This window comes from Pelodiscus sinensis, chromosome 19 (assembly GCF_049634645.1).
Source record: "Pelodiscus sinensis isolate JC-2024 chromosome 19, ASM4963464v1, whole genome shotgun sequence".
Taxonomy (NCBI): domain Eukaryota; kingdom Metazoa; phylum Chordata; order Testudines; family Trionychidae; genus Pelodiscus; species Pelodiscus sinensis.
Window position 1 is genome coordinate 19,016,755 of NC_134729.1, and position 14,246 is coordinate 19,031,000.

The 14,246-nt window shown below is 53.5% G+C and overlaps 1 long non-coding RNA gene across 2 annotated transcripts in view; it reads left to right on the forward strand.

The window, feature by feature from the left end:
• The first annotated feature begins 8,383 nt into the window (after positions 1–8,383).
• The window catches only part of LOC102461580 (uncharacterized), a 128,202-nt gene continuing 122,339 nt past the window's right edge, over positions 8,384–14,246 (forward strand). For both annotated transcript variants that reach the window (XR_012896696.1, XR_012896699.1), the window contains exon 1: positions 8,384–8,626. This is a non-coding gene — a long non-coding RNA (uncharacterized LOC102461580). The remainder of the gene's footprint in view (positions 8,627–14,246) is intronic.

Sequence of the window (14,246 nt, forward strand, 5' to 3'; positions counted from 1 at the left end):
CTTCCTGGAGTATGGGGAGGGTGGGCAGTAGGGACAGCAACACTCTGCCCCCAGTACACCTACAGCAGGCGTGTGGCTGGCAGTTTGGGAAAGCAATGCCTTCCCCAGCCTCACCTCCCGGCTGAACGAGCAGCTGCTCTGCAAGGCCTGATGAGACCCCCCCCTACTCCGAGCTGTGATCCGATGTGAGCTTCAGCCCCCCCCGCCAGACCAGACCAGCTGTTGCTGTTTGACTTTTGTTAGTGCAAAGACAAGTCTCATAAAACGGGCTTGTGAAATGTTGCCACCCAAACTAGGGTGCGCTCTCCAGGACAATGATGCAACCCCGACTCTGGGCCTCCGCGACTGGGGCTCCAAGCAACATTTAGGTGTTTGGCTGCTTCTCCAAACTTCCTGGGTCTGTCGCGCTGAGCTGGAATTATCACGGTGCCTCCATGGGACAGCTGAAGACCTCCTGAGCTTCCCAGCCCCGCCCGGAGCACACACACGGCAGAAGACAGTTTGGAGCAAACTTGGCCAAATCTTGGTAACTCTTTAGCTCGGGTTTGGGAAGGGGAGGGAGGGGGGGTTAGGACACCGAGCGATGAGGCTAAATTCAGCCCTAACGCCTGCATCCAGCGAATGAGGAGGGCAGGCCGATTGGCGGAAACCCACGGCATCTGGCAACCCAGTGCCTGAGGAATGGGAAATAAAATGTCTCGGGGGCCGCACGCGGGACCCCAATGGGCCATGTGGGGCCCATAGGCCACAAGCTGCCCACCACTGTGCTACCCCTCAGACCTTTGGAGCTGTGCTAACCTGGAGTTCCCACCCTAGATGCTTACGGTCGCTCTAACCCTGCAGACAACGGGGATGCAACAGGCAGGTAGGAGTGTTCCCCGTAGCCATAAGCCTAGTCTGGGTTAAAACTGCACAACTGCAAAACACTCTTGAAAGCAGAAGATGAAATTCCCTGGGCAACTCAGATTTCATCGATTATCTTAATGTTGGTTTCTGGGGTAACGAGAGACCCAAGAGGTACACGCAGGGGTGTGGAACCTACGGCCCGGGGGTCAGATTCGGCCCTGGCTTACCTGGATCAGACCCCTGAGCCTCAGGGCTTCCCTCTGAGTTGGTGCTGATGTTCCAGCCCTCATGGAGCTGGAGCACCAGCGGTGGTTCCCCACTGCGGAGGGGGAGCCCCAAGTCTTGCGGGCCAGAGTCTGGCAAGCTGGGGCTGGAAGCAGCACTTTTGGCCTGGTTTGGTCTGATTTTGGCCTCACCCCAGGACTTGGGGGGGGTCCCACAAAATCTACTAGCCTGGTGTGCGTGGGGAATGCGCGAGGGTCTTTCTCCTTCTCAGTCGGGGGACCACGTTAGTGAAGTGAGGGGGTTCTTCCTTTTGTGCGGCCCCCGACTGATTTTTCTATGAGCCAGCAGCCCCCGATCCAAAAAAGGTCCCCCACCCCATGCAGGTTCCCATCAAGGTGCCTCGGCATGTGGTGGCTGTTGATTCATTAAATGGAAAATGCAAAAAAAAAAATTTTTTTGGTTGCAAAATGCAGATTTTCATTGAAAAACACCCTCCCCTTCCAGACTTAGAAGGTGACCACTGCCAAGTGGGGGAGGGGGGAGGATTGGAGTGGGAGTGGGAGTGGGAGAAAAAAACCTCAGTTTTGCTCTGAAGTGTCTGTCTCTCAGTAGAAAAGAGGCAGTGACGTGCTTTGAGGAGCTCTATTCCGTAGAAGGGACGCTTCTCGTATAGGGGTGTTGGGTATAAAACCCCAACGTGGTGCCCAGCTGGGAGCCGGGTGGACTGTCCCTTCCACCACTCAGGTTTGCTTGGACTTTGCTGCAGAATGTACCTGGCGTCAGGTACTGGGAAGGGATGCTCGGGTGAACCAAGCTGGCTTGGAGCACCCCACCCCCAGTGGCAGGGCTGCATGCCGGTCAAACTGGCCCACTGTGACGTAGTGGGGGGAGCTGTCTGCTCTATAACCCAGTGTGCTATGGTGGTGCCTTGCTGGTTGCTGGGCTAGGGCAGTGGGTGACCTCCATTGGTGGCTGTTTGTAGCACGGCTCAACAGGACAGCGGATGAGTCACTAGGCAAGGGGCTCACAACCTGTCCGACAGGTCGCCTCCCAGAGAGACAAAGGGAGGAAGGCAGAGACCAACCCCTGTCTGGGGGGCAGGGCTGGAAGAGAGTCAGTTCCTGTCTGGTATCATGGAGGAAGCAACCTAAGCAAAGGGCTGGGATTTAGGGGCCCAGTCTCCCCCATCTCAAGGGGGGGCTGAGGCATCCTAGGCCTGCCCTGGAACCAGATTCCATCTGTGCTGTGTCCTGGAGAAGCAATAAACTCCCTCTATTCTACTGGCTGGTGGAGTCTGTCCGTGCCACTACAGGGGTGCAGGAGTCGGGGGACCCCCAACGCGCCGTCACACCCTGCAATAACCTTCGTAGATTCCAACACCAGAAGGGACCATCATCTTGGTCCAGTCTGACCCAGGACTGTGCGCTAGGATTTCTGGGGGGACGTCCCAGTCCTGGGAGGCTCCAGCCTGGTCCCCTGCCCAATGGCTACTAAAACCGAGTGGGTTGAGAAGCTTCTATTTAAGGCCAAGGTGCCACCCCCAGGAGCTCTGATTGAAGGCTCGCCTGGCTCCGCGGATTGGTGCAGCTAGGAGGTAGGAAAGGAAGTTTGTCCAAATAGCCTAGTGCAGGGCTACTCGACACGCGGCCCATGGGTGGGATCCTTTGAACACGGCCTCCACTGGGAACACGCTCTACCACCGTGAGGCGTCTCCCAGGAACGGTGAGCATTGAAAGACGCAAGCAGATGGGCTGGCTGGAACAGACGGGTGCAGGGTATCGGCATTTCTAGCCCCCAGGGTGCCAGGAGCGCCGGGGCATTGTGTGAATGAAGCTATTTGCATATATTTGCATATATATTTGCATGTATATGCAACCACACTTAAATTGCAGCCTTTGGCATGTGCTGTATCATTGTGGCCCCCCAGGCTTCTAAAGTTGAGTAGCCCCGTCTTTGTGGTTTCCCTTGTGCCTTGTTCCAGATGCCCAGCTAGGGTTGCCAGGTATCTGGTATTGACCCGGACAATCTGGTATTTTCACCTCCTGTCAGTAAAAAAAATTCAGAAAATACCGGACACCTAAAATGTCTGGTATTTTCTGATTTTTTTTCCCCTGCCAGGAGGTAAAAATACTGGACACGTGGCAACCCTACACATGCTCAGCAACCCGCTCTGTGCCTCCTAAGTCCCCCGGACTCTCCCACTTACCTGGTTCTGCAGAGAAGCTGTTTTCTGGCTCCATCAGGAAAACAAGATGGCCGTTGCCAAAAGCTCCAAAGGCTTTTCTTAAAGGGGCCATGCTCTTTTATTTTTTAAATTTGTTGCTCAACAACTTTGGTCTCCCCCCCCTTTTTTTTCTCACCCAGAATTTTTTCCCTGGTGTTTTTTTTTTGGGGGGGGGGAGGTGTTCGGGATTTTTAGTTAAACCATCTGGCAACCCTATGCCCAGCCAAGGAGGAGAACTGGGCATGTGTGCCAAGGAACACAGATGGGGGCTGTTCAGCTGGGTGGGGGGCGCTGTAAAATGAAGAAAAGGTGACACCCTGGGGCACTGACCTGGCGAAATCTCTGGGTGACCTGCCGAGATGATGGCGTGCGGGGGATTAGGCCCAGGAGCGGAGGTGGAGGTGGACTGGGGGGAGCTGTGCTCACACCTGAGGCCAGCGGGCATGAGGCCAGGGCGTATGGGGGAGGCTTGCTCATTTTGGAGGGGTTTGAGGGTGAGATGAGGAAACGGGGGATCTGGAGCAGCAGCCGGACAGGCCTCAGCTTTGGGGGGAAATAAACAGGCTGGCCACCAAGCCACCATCTCCATGGCAACCCCTTTGGATGTGCCCATAAGAGAGTCCTAGCCAGCGTGCCTCGGGCTCTGCCATCAGGGAGAGGGCACAGACCGGAGGCAAATGTCCCCTCCCGCAAGGAAAGGCAGGGTCTTGGCTCCTCACAATCCTCGCCCCTTCCCCAGTTCTGCACCCCTGGAATTTCACAGGCCACCTGGAATGGGGAGGACAGCGCGGGCCTGCCTCCCGGGGCCTTGGTGGGACAAGATGGCACGGGACTGCGGGGGGTTCAGGTGAGGGGGGGGCCTGAGAGATTGCACACCCGCCGAACCCTGGGCATCCCTTTGTCGTGTACCAAACAGGCCCCGGCACCGTTCTGTAAAATGGAGGCCTCTTGGTGCTGCAAAATGTGTCTGCAGGATGGGGCCACGGTGGCTCGAGATGAGACGGATTCTACGTTCACATATTGCAGCCCGGGGGGGGAACCTTTTTGGGGGTGGGGAGGCCACTGACCCACAGAAAAATCAATCAGGGGGCCGCAGGTGAGTCAGAAGCATAAAAAACCAAAACCAAACCAGACCCCCACTGACATGGCCCCCGACTGAGGAGAAAGACACTCCCCACATTTCCCTCATGTGCTGGAGCCTTGGGGGACCCAGGCTAGGAGATTTTGTGTGCCCCCTATGTGGGGTGGGGTGGGGCTGGAGCTCTGGCATAGACTCCCCAATGCTGGGGGGAGGCCCAAGCCTCAGGGGCTGGATCCAGGCAAGCCAGGGGCCATATCTGGCCCCCAAGCTTCAGGTTCCCACCCCCCAGGAGTCTGGGGGGACGAGAAGAGCTGGGGAGGGTCTTCGCTCATTGCCAATGTAGTCCAAATCACAGACATTTTACACAAACATGGAGCAGCAATGGGTAGAGTAGCAGGAGCCCCAGAAAAGCATCAGGGAGAGCGATCCGTGTCCCAGCCCGCCACGGCCGGCTGAGAAACCTAGGGACGGGGATGAATTGCGAACCACCGATTGAATGGCAACGACGGCATGATTTATGACTTTGCATTATGGCCAGGCTCATTTGAATATATGCTAATCAGGCTTTCTCTCCCGTTTTGTTTGGACGACTTCAGTTTGCTATGGCAACCGGCCGGCATGGCAGCACTGCCAGGAAATGTCAGAACGAGGTTAACGTGGCGACGGCGGGCGGGGGTGGGGCACACCCTGCCAGCCCAAACGAAGGGGCGGGCCCAACCTTGGCAACGCAGACCATACAGGAAGTTCCCGCCAGCGGCAGGGTGGGCCCAGAGAGCGAAGTGATGGGCCTAGATCCACTTCCGGTGTGTCAGTTTGCACTGAGCACTGTGAAACAGGCCCCAATTCTAATGTTGTGTGTGTGGGGCGGGGGCGGGGGCGGGGGGACTGTGCTGCTAAATATAAGAAAAAGTTCCCTTCCGGGTCCCGGTGATGATGGTAGGAGGCTGGGGGAGTCATTTGGCTCCTCGGATTCACACCTTTCCCCAGGAAATTCGCTGGCTGCGTTTCAAGCCACTTTTCCTGCCAGGCTGGGTTTGCCCAGAGGCTGGGAAGGCAAAGGATTTCTCAGGGGCAGGCCTCAATCCTGTTCCTGAGGAACAATGTGGCTGGGATGGGGGAAAGAGGGCTGGGAGTCTTTGAACCAAACTGCAAACCCGGCCTGTGATGGAAACAACAGGGGGTGCGGCAGGATCCAACGCTCCAGAACTCAGCTGCCCTTGTGGGCTCAGCCCCATCGGAGCACTGTGGGGCTGAGTCTGTAGAAGTCAAGGCGTTCCGGCCGTTTGAAGAGGGGAACCGGGCCCAGCAGCCGTGTGGCCCACGGAAGAGGCTGTGGGTTGAGCATCCTCCTCACTCCTTTCTGAAAGGTGCCACCTTCCGTGGGGGGGCTACCTGGAGGGCCCATGCCCCTGGCTGTGGCCTGGCAAGCTAATTTTCAAGATGCAGCTGGTGACTATGAAGGTGGCCAGCGTTTTACAAGGTCCCTCACCAAAGGCTCTTAAGCAAAGTTGTCATGGGCTAAGCAGGAAGGTCCTCTCCCAGATTGATCACTGGTTAAAGGACAGGAAACAAAGGGTAGGAATAAATGGTCCATTTTCAGAATGGAGAGATGTAACTGGGGGGGGTCCCCCAGGGGTCCATACTGGGACCAGTCCTATTCATCCGATTCATAAATAATCTGGAGAAAAGGGTGTGATGTAGTGGGAGGGGGCTGTCTACTCTTGTGGCCCTGCATCCGCTCTGGTTGGGCAGAAACTGGTTGCCGTGTTGGGCTGTGAGTGACCCCTACTGGTCTCTATCTGTAAGCACTGCCCAATGTGGTGGCAGCTGTCCTGATCAGAAACACATAGGCAATGGCCAGCGGAAACTTCTCACCGAACCATGAGAAGGGGTTTGAACAAAGGAAGGGGTGGGGCTACCTGGGGGGATGAGTGTTCCGTGGTTTGGAGAAGGGCTAGTCCCTTCTCTCCGTGTTTTCTTGGCTGGGAAAACATGGAGAGACGGGACTAAATCAGGTACTGGGGGACCAGGGGCTTGTGTACCCCTGACTCCCACGGGTCTAAGGCTGCCTGCTCCTTACTCCAGTGTCCACATTGAACCCAGGCTGTGCTGTATCTCTGAGAAGCAATAAAACCTCTCTATTCTACTGGCTGGCAGAGTCCCATCTTGCTGGGATGGGGGTGCAGGGTCAGGGGGCCCCGACGCACCGTCACAAGGGGTAAACAGTGAGGTGGCGAAATTTGAAGATGATACTAAACTGCTCAAGATAGTTAAATCCAAACCAGTGCTGGGAAGAGCTTCAAAAGGATCTCACAAAACTAAGTGACTGGGCGGATTAGGTGATGGGCAGATATGAATGTTAATAAATGCAAAGTGTCTCGAAATAGGACATTACTTTGAAATTTGGCACTGTGTAGACATGCCAAATTTCAAAATAAGCTATTTCAAAATAGATTCGCAGGAAGATATGCAATTTGCATATCTTATTTCGAGTGTCAGCTGCTGTGTCAACAGCACCAAAAGCCAAATTCAGCTATTTTAGCTTAATCTATGCAATTGACATAGCTGAAGTTGTGTAGCTCAATTCCACTTTAGCCCTGCTGTGTAGACATACCCTGAGAGGGAAATTTAAAAGGAACAAGCCCACCCCCATCAAATTCCTAATCCATCAGCTATTATCAGGAGAAGGATAATCCCAAAGGAGGGATTTTTTCTGGAGAAAAAAAGAAAATATGGAAAATCAACTACAGAAAAATATTTGTAAGGAAGCAAAATGTTAAAATTCTGGGGCAAGGCTTTCTGAATTGGAAAAGGGGCCCAAACACACTCTCCAGTGCCTCCTGGGGCTCTAATTGGAGGTAATGAGTCCACATTAAGGAAACCTGCCTGGGACTAATTTGGGGCTTCCCTGTAGTGTAGACGTGCTATTTTGAAATAATAATACATATTTGGGGGTATGTCTGGACCACAGAACATTTCCAGGATATCAGAGGTATCCAGAAAAGTTCTGGTGTGTCCAAAGAACACGTCCGCTTTTCCCCTAAAAAATTTCGGAAAAGCAGACACATTTTATCGGCATCTCTGTAAACCTCATTTCACAAGGAAGAAGGGATGTTCCGAAAGAGGGTTTTTTCCCACATTTGTCTCTGTGTAGACAGGCTAAATGTTGGAAAATCCTCTTTCGGAAGACAAGCGGGAAAAGATACGCAATTTGCATATCTTTTTCCAACTTTTCTTTGTAGTGTAAACACTGCCTGGCTACGTCTACACTGCAGGCTCGTTGCGCAAGAAGCCTTTTGCACAAAAGTTTTTGCTCAAGAACTTCTTGCACAAGAGCACGTCTACACTTCAAAGCTCATGGCAAAAGTGATGTGCTTTTGCACAAGAGAGCGTCCGCACTGTATGGATGCTCTTGCACAAGAAAGCTCTGCCTGCTGTTCACAGAATGGCCATCAAAGCACCTGTGCTTCTTCCGGTAGGGGTTTCTTGCACAAGAAACCCCTTTGAAGCGTCCACACTTGCCTTCTTGTGCAATAGCTGTAGCACAAAAGGGTGTTATGCCCCCTAGAAGAAGGTCACCTACACCAGCAAAAGCCCTCTCTGTTCTGCCGTTTTATTGCTGATTTACTTGTGCAAAAGCAAGTTTGAAGTGTGGACGCTCTGTAGGTTTTTGCACAAAAACCTTGCAGTGTGGACATAACCTAGGAGTCCTCAAGAGTGTGTTTTAGCGACAACTGGGAAGCGGTAGTTTAATTTAAACCAAAAGGGTTTTGCTCAGAGACACCTGTATGCAGAGATGATGAAAATGCCAAATCGTTTTCAGGTGGGGGGGTTACCGAGCGTTGGAGGAGATGAAATTTACAAACTGATCAGTTATTTTTTTTATTCTCTCTCCCAGTAAATGCAAAACCTCTGTGTGTGGAGGGGGGAGGGGGAGGGGGAAGGGGTGGGTTTTTAAGGCTGGTGTGTCTCATCACGCTTAAAATCCAGCCAAGCCGAGCCGGGACCCCTGGAGTAGCTGGACTGAAATGGTGCGGATCCTTTTCACTCCTCTGTCGGGCCGATGCCTCCTTCCTCCAGGGGCGGCTCTTCTCCACGGGGGGCTTGTCTGCGAGATGAGCTTTTTACTGTACATCGCTGGCAGCTGGCGCCCCCCTCTCGGCGAGGATTTCAGTCTGTGACTAGGACACGGAGCAAGGGCCGCAGGATGGGCTTCTGGGAAGCCGGGCACAATCGGCTACCGAGCCGGGGTGAGTCCGTGTCTGCCCCTTCTACCTCTCGGGGATTTCAGGGGGGAACCAAAACCCAGTATGAACTGATCCCTAATAAGGGATTTTTTTAAACGCCCCTGCTAAGATCCGCTTCCCCCTCCCCTGTGCTCAGAACAGTTTGGAAAGTTGTGAGGACAACTCGCTTAACCGCCCAGTCTGAAAGATTATTTTAGGGCCCAGGGTTTGTGTGACGAGCTGCTTCTGCGCAGCTCAGAGCAACACAAGAAAACTGAATTGGCATCGTAGCGTCTTCCGAGGGATTGATTGTCTTCGGATATTTGCTGCCCATAACACTTGGCATAACTTTAGCGTGAGCTTTTATTCATTCTTTCTCTCGCGCTCGCACGCACGCACAGGTGGGAACCTTCTAAAGCAACCTTTTAACTCGAAACTAGCCCCACCAAAAGGGGAAGGGAAAAGGGGGAAAAGTCTCTTCCATTGCGTCCTGTTCTTAGCCCAAGCTCGGCTACCAGACTTCGCTTTTTCGGAGGCGGTTTTTCGCCTGTGGGTGTCAACTATCAGAGAATGTAGCACTTTAAAGACTAACAGGATGGTTTATTAGATGATGAGCTTTTTTATCTGAGGAAGTGGGTCTGGCCCACGAAAGCTCATCATCTAATAAACCATCCTGTTAGTCTTTAAAGTGCTACATAGTCCTGCATTTTGCTTCAACTACCCCTGACTAACACGGCTACATTTCTATCACTATCAGAGAGGTAGCGTGTTAGTCTGGAGCCGCAAAGGCGACAAGGAGTCCTGTAGCACCTTCTAGACTAACAGATCTATTGGCGCCTAAGTGGGGCTCTGCCCACGAAAGCTTATGCTCCAATCGATCTGTTAGTCTATAAGGTGCTCTAGCGACTCCTTGTCGCTTTCGCATGTTGGGTTTGTCGTCCCGAGTGGAGCGGCTCTTGCTGGCTACGCAGTGGAACAGCCACCCCCAAGAGTAACCGGCCAGGAGGAAAGTGGCGTGTTTCTCGTGGGCCTGCGGGTTGGGCGGGGGGGAGCAAAATGGTTGTCATTTGCCAGCTAAATCGCACCCTCTAGTTTGTGCTCCTCTCGGGGGTCTGCAAGATCCAATCGAACCCTCCACTCTGATCTTTGCGACACACCGTCTGGATTGTCTCGGTGTCTCTGTCGGGGTTGGATCCCTTTCCAGGGGCGCTTCTTGTGTCAGTCTTTGCGGGGTGGTAAAACCGAGCCGCTCTAACATACGGTGCGTTGTGGTTACCTGCTCGCTAAACGGCCGCATAGGGGTGCGGATTTTACCAGTGACCGGAACCTGAAACCACCTTGACTCCTTGTTCTGAGACTATTGGGGAAATAATCCATTTCCCCTCTTTGCTCTGTGTAGACAAGATGTCTAGGGAGCGGCAGGTTGTATTACTGCCCAGTGGCTTACTTGCCAGGCAGTTTAACGCTCCTGTTTCTGTATATCTACATTTTAAAGTCCATATAGACCATACTAAATTAATGTATTTGTGTAAGTTGTTTGATGAAAAATATCCTCAAACCATTAAGAAACAAATATGATTTGGCTAGTTCTGGCATTTTTTAGTCTATTTATAGCTGACTTTATAAATCACTTGGCTTTTCCCCACCGTAGCACAGGGATTGGCCGGTGTTTATTGGCTGAAAATAAATAAAGGTCATGTTTCTTATATGGAGAAATGCCTTCACTTGGATACATCATGTCTACAAGAGTGTGATCTGGGGAAATAACAAGGGAGACACAAGAAGGAGAGTGACATTAGCTAATGTGAACGTGAAATTCACCAGTGTTAAGGCCCGGTGTATAAACTTACATAATTCTTCCAGTAGGGTGCCAATTTTCTAGGCAGATGTTCATTGGATTGTGGTTCAAGATAGCTTATTTCTGGAGTCATTCCGAAAAAGTCACTCGTTTGAAATGACTTATGCATGGGGTTATTTCGAAATTATTTTGAACGAGTGACTTTTTCGGAATAATGACCCCCTCTTCCCCCCCCCCCCCCATAAGCTATTATTCCAAAATGAGCTCTTATTTTGAAATAAGCTGCTACGTGGAAATAACTTTTGAAATAAGTCCCTTTATGTAACCCAGGGCTGAGAGAGGAGTCGGTGGAAAGGCAATGGAAGGGCTAATGGAGGGGACCCCCGTAACATTCCCTCTTCTGGGAGGGTCCTGGGAGGGTTTCATTACTTAGTTGGTTTTTGCACATCAGGTATGTATGGTAGGTATCCCTCCAGGGCTCCTGACCAAACAAACTCGGAAGTGACACTAGCTAGGCCATGGGAAAACCAGTCAGTGCACCCGGTAAGGTGGATGGTGGTTTCTTCTCAAGCAAAATACTACCCTATTGAGTGGTAGGTCCCTATTAAATTCTCCAAAGATACATCTGCACAGCACCATTTTGAAATAATTTAGTCCGTGTCTACACAGCAGGCAGTTATTTCCAAACAGTGTGGAAATACTGTCAAGCTGGAGGACTTCTTACATGAGGACTGCAGGTATCCCGAAATAGCTACCCTTCATCCAAGAAACTTGTCTGCTGTGTTAAAATTTTTGAAATGAGGATTGTGCGATTTCAGCATCCCTGTAAACCTTGTTCCACAGGAATAAGGGATGTCTCGAAATAGTGCTTAATGTCTAATTTGGTGCTGTGTAGATGCACCGCCTGTTTCGAAATAAAATCTAAAGATACGCAATTTGCAATTTGCGCATCTTATTTCTATTTTAGAGTGCAGTCTAGACATAGGACTCCTGTAACCCTCATTGCCGGAGGAGCAAGGGAAGTGGGAGGAAGTGTTGTGTGGAAGCTCCCAATTTCAAAATAAGTGACTAGCTCAATTTGTGTAGCTTATTTCCAGTTAAGCCCTGTTGTGTAGATGCACCCCAAATGTCTTTGCCCTTGCACCTTGGGTCTTGCATGAATTGGCTTCATTTTTTTATTCTAATAGAGCATTGAGAGACACTTGTATATATCAGGTCAATTTCACCCCCCCCCCCCCAGCCAATCAGACATTCTTCATCGTGCCCCCCCCCCTTTGCCTAGTCAGTCACCTTTTTTGTGTGTACGTCCAACTATGTCAATGGCCACAATTTGTTTGCAAATCTTTGTAGACACGTATTTGGGGCCCAGTTCCCCAGACCTCCGGGAGCAGGAGCTGTGAATCAGTTTGTTTTGAAGGCGACTCTGGGGTGGTGGGATGGGTAATACCTGTATTTCCTTTGGGGTTCCTTCTTCCAACCTCGGGGGTGTGACTAGTGTTGGTACCTTGCTGGTTGCTATGCTGGGGCTGACTCCCGCTGGCTGCAGCATGGCCCAGCAGACAGGGGATGAGTCACTAGGCAAGGGTCTCTCAACCTGTCCGACCAGCTACCCCCCAGGGAGAGAAACAAAGGAAGGTGGAATGGCGCCCCTGGCTGGGGGGCAGGGCTGGAAGAGCGTTAGTTTCTGTCTGGGAGCATGGAGGAGACAGCCTAGGGAAAGGGGCTGGAATTTAGGGGCCCAGTCTCCCCCATCTCAAGGGGGGGTTGAGGCATCCTAGGCCGGGTTCCTGTAACCAGATGGAGAAGCAATAAACTCCCTCTATTCTACTGGCTGGTGGAGTCTGTCCGTGCCATTACGGGGGTGCAGGAGACGGAAAACCCCAAGGCGCCCTCACACTGGGCAATTTAAAGAGGGCGATTAAACCCCGAAAGCTTCGGTTTTAACTGAGAGCAAAAGCGATTTTCAGCCACCCCTCCGGCTGTTGGTAGACACAAGGCGGCTGACTCCAAGTACCCTGCTGCTCTATATTGAATAAAGAGCAAGCACCGAATTTATTCGACACAAAAAAGAAAGTCCGGCTGAGAGCCGATGCACCGCGCCAGGACCTGTTTAGGCGTATTAATTCTGACTTAAAATAGGCTTTGTAGGCTGGCTTGTTTTTACTTTCTCCCTCCTAGGCGCTCGGGCAGGCAGGCTTCTCGCGTTGGGAGTCAGTGCTCTCCGCGGTCGGTAGGGGTCGCCGTGTCAGTCAAAGAACCCGAGTAGCTGTAAGCCCCCGTGCGCCCAGGGGAATCTGGCAAGGAGGGAAAGCGGCGGGGAACAGCCTGCGTCTAGATGAGACTGTGCAGCCCCGTGCACCCGGGTTGGAACTTGCGGGGGGGGGGGGGGGGAACTTCCTCATTCCCAGGGTTTGAAGTTGGGTTCAAAGACTGACCCCACCCCTCCCCAAATTGTTCTTGGCCTCCTGCTAAGCGGGTGTCCGACGCAGCGTTTACACGGCTGTTGGCTAACTCGGTGTCCCTCTAACTCAGTGAGACGCTCTAGAGCGGCTGCCTTCCTGCGGGGAGGGGGGGAGCCGCGGAGAGCCCCGCGGAGAGCTAGCGTATGCCGGGGGGGGGGGGGGACTTGGAAGCTGGTGTGGGAGAGGTTCTCGGGGGGGGGGCAGGAACTCCGGTAAGGGTGAGTGGGAGCTGGGGGGTTGCCCCCCAAAAAACCACCGGACACCCCGGGACTGGGATGGAACAACGCGGCGAAGCCGTTCTGGTCCGGAGGAGGAACCCGGAACCGCCTGGGCTCCTGGCTAGCTGCACAGACGGGACCCGACCCTGAACTGCGTGGGGGCGCCCTGGTTTGGGGGGGCTGGAGGGGGCGGTTCCGGGCCGGAGTAAGCCGGGATTACGCCCTGACGTTAACTCGTCTGACTCCCGAGAGAGCGCCCCCCCCTTGTTTCGATGGCCGTCGGCTACAGATGTGGGGGACCGAAACAAGGAGGAGGAGCAGATGTCAGGGCATCAGCCTTCGTGGGGGAAACCCACTGCGAGACGCCGTGGGTCTGCTTCGTTCTCTGGCGTTGCTGGAGGCCGGCCGGGTGCAGCTCCGGGGTACGCTTGGCTACGGCTCTGGACAGGCGATTTGCACCTTTTTGCTGTTGAAAAGGGGGTTGTGGGAATCTAGCAACCGACCCCGGGGTTGCTCCTGGGTGTGGCACGAGGGAGGTGATGGGGGCTCCAGGGAGCGTGTGCCCCTGCGGTGAGTGGCAGGCACTGCCCTGGCAGACACGGATTCCGAGGCGGGTTCCTTTAGGGCGCAATTGGGCGCCAAGGAATTTCAGCTCCAAGGCGGGGTTGGTAACCCGGGAATTTCGGGCAGGCCGCGCCGGGTTCCCACCTTTCACCTGCAAATGCCGAAGGCAGGAAAGGGTCAGAAACCAGTCCTCGGGGCATCCGGGCCTGGGGGGAGAACTCGTAGCGTCAGAGGCTCTATTCCCCGGAGCGAAACGCAAGGATCGGTCCTTTCCCTGCGCTCCGATCTTGACACTGACTCGTGTTCTGCGGGGGGGGGGGGGAGTACAATATTGCTGGCGGGGAGGCGAGGTGACATTTTTCTGCTCCCTTCCCCCCCCCCCCCCATGCTGATGCGAGGCGCGCTCCTGCCCCGGGGCAGCAGGGGAGACCGTCGGTTCTTGGGCCCGCTACGATTGGAAGTCCGCAGGACCGGAGGGAATTGTGCAGCGGGTTACGGTGGGGGGCGGACGTTAGAGGCTCGGCTCGGACCAGGTGCACGTGTGGACAGAAGGACTGTAGAACCGGACCAGACCCGCCTTGAATCTCCCCGGCTCTCCAGTG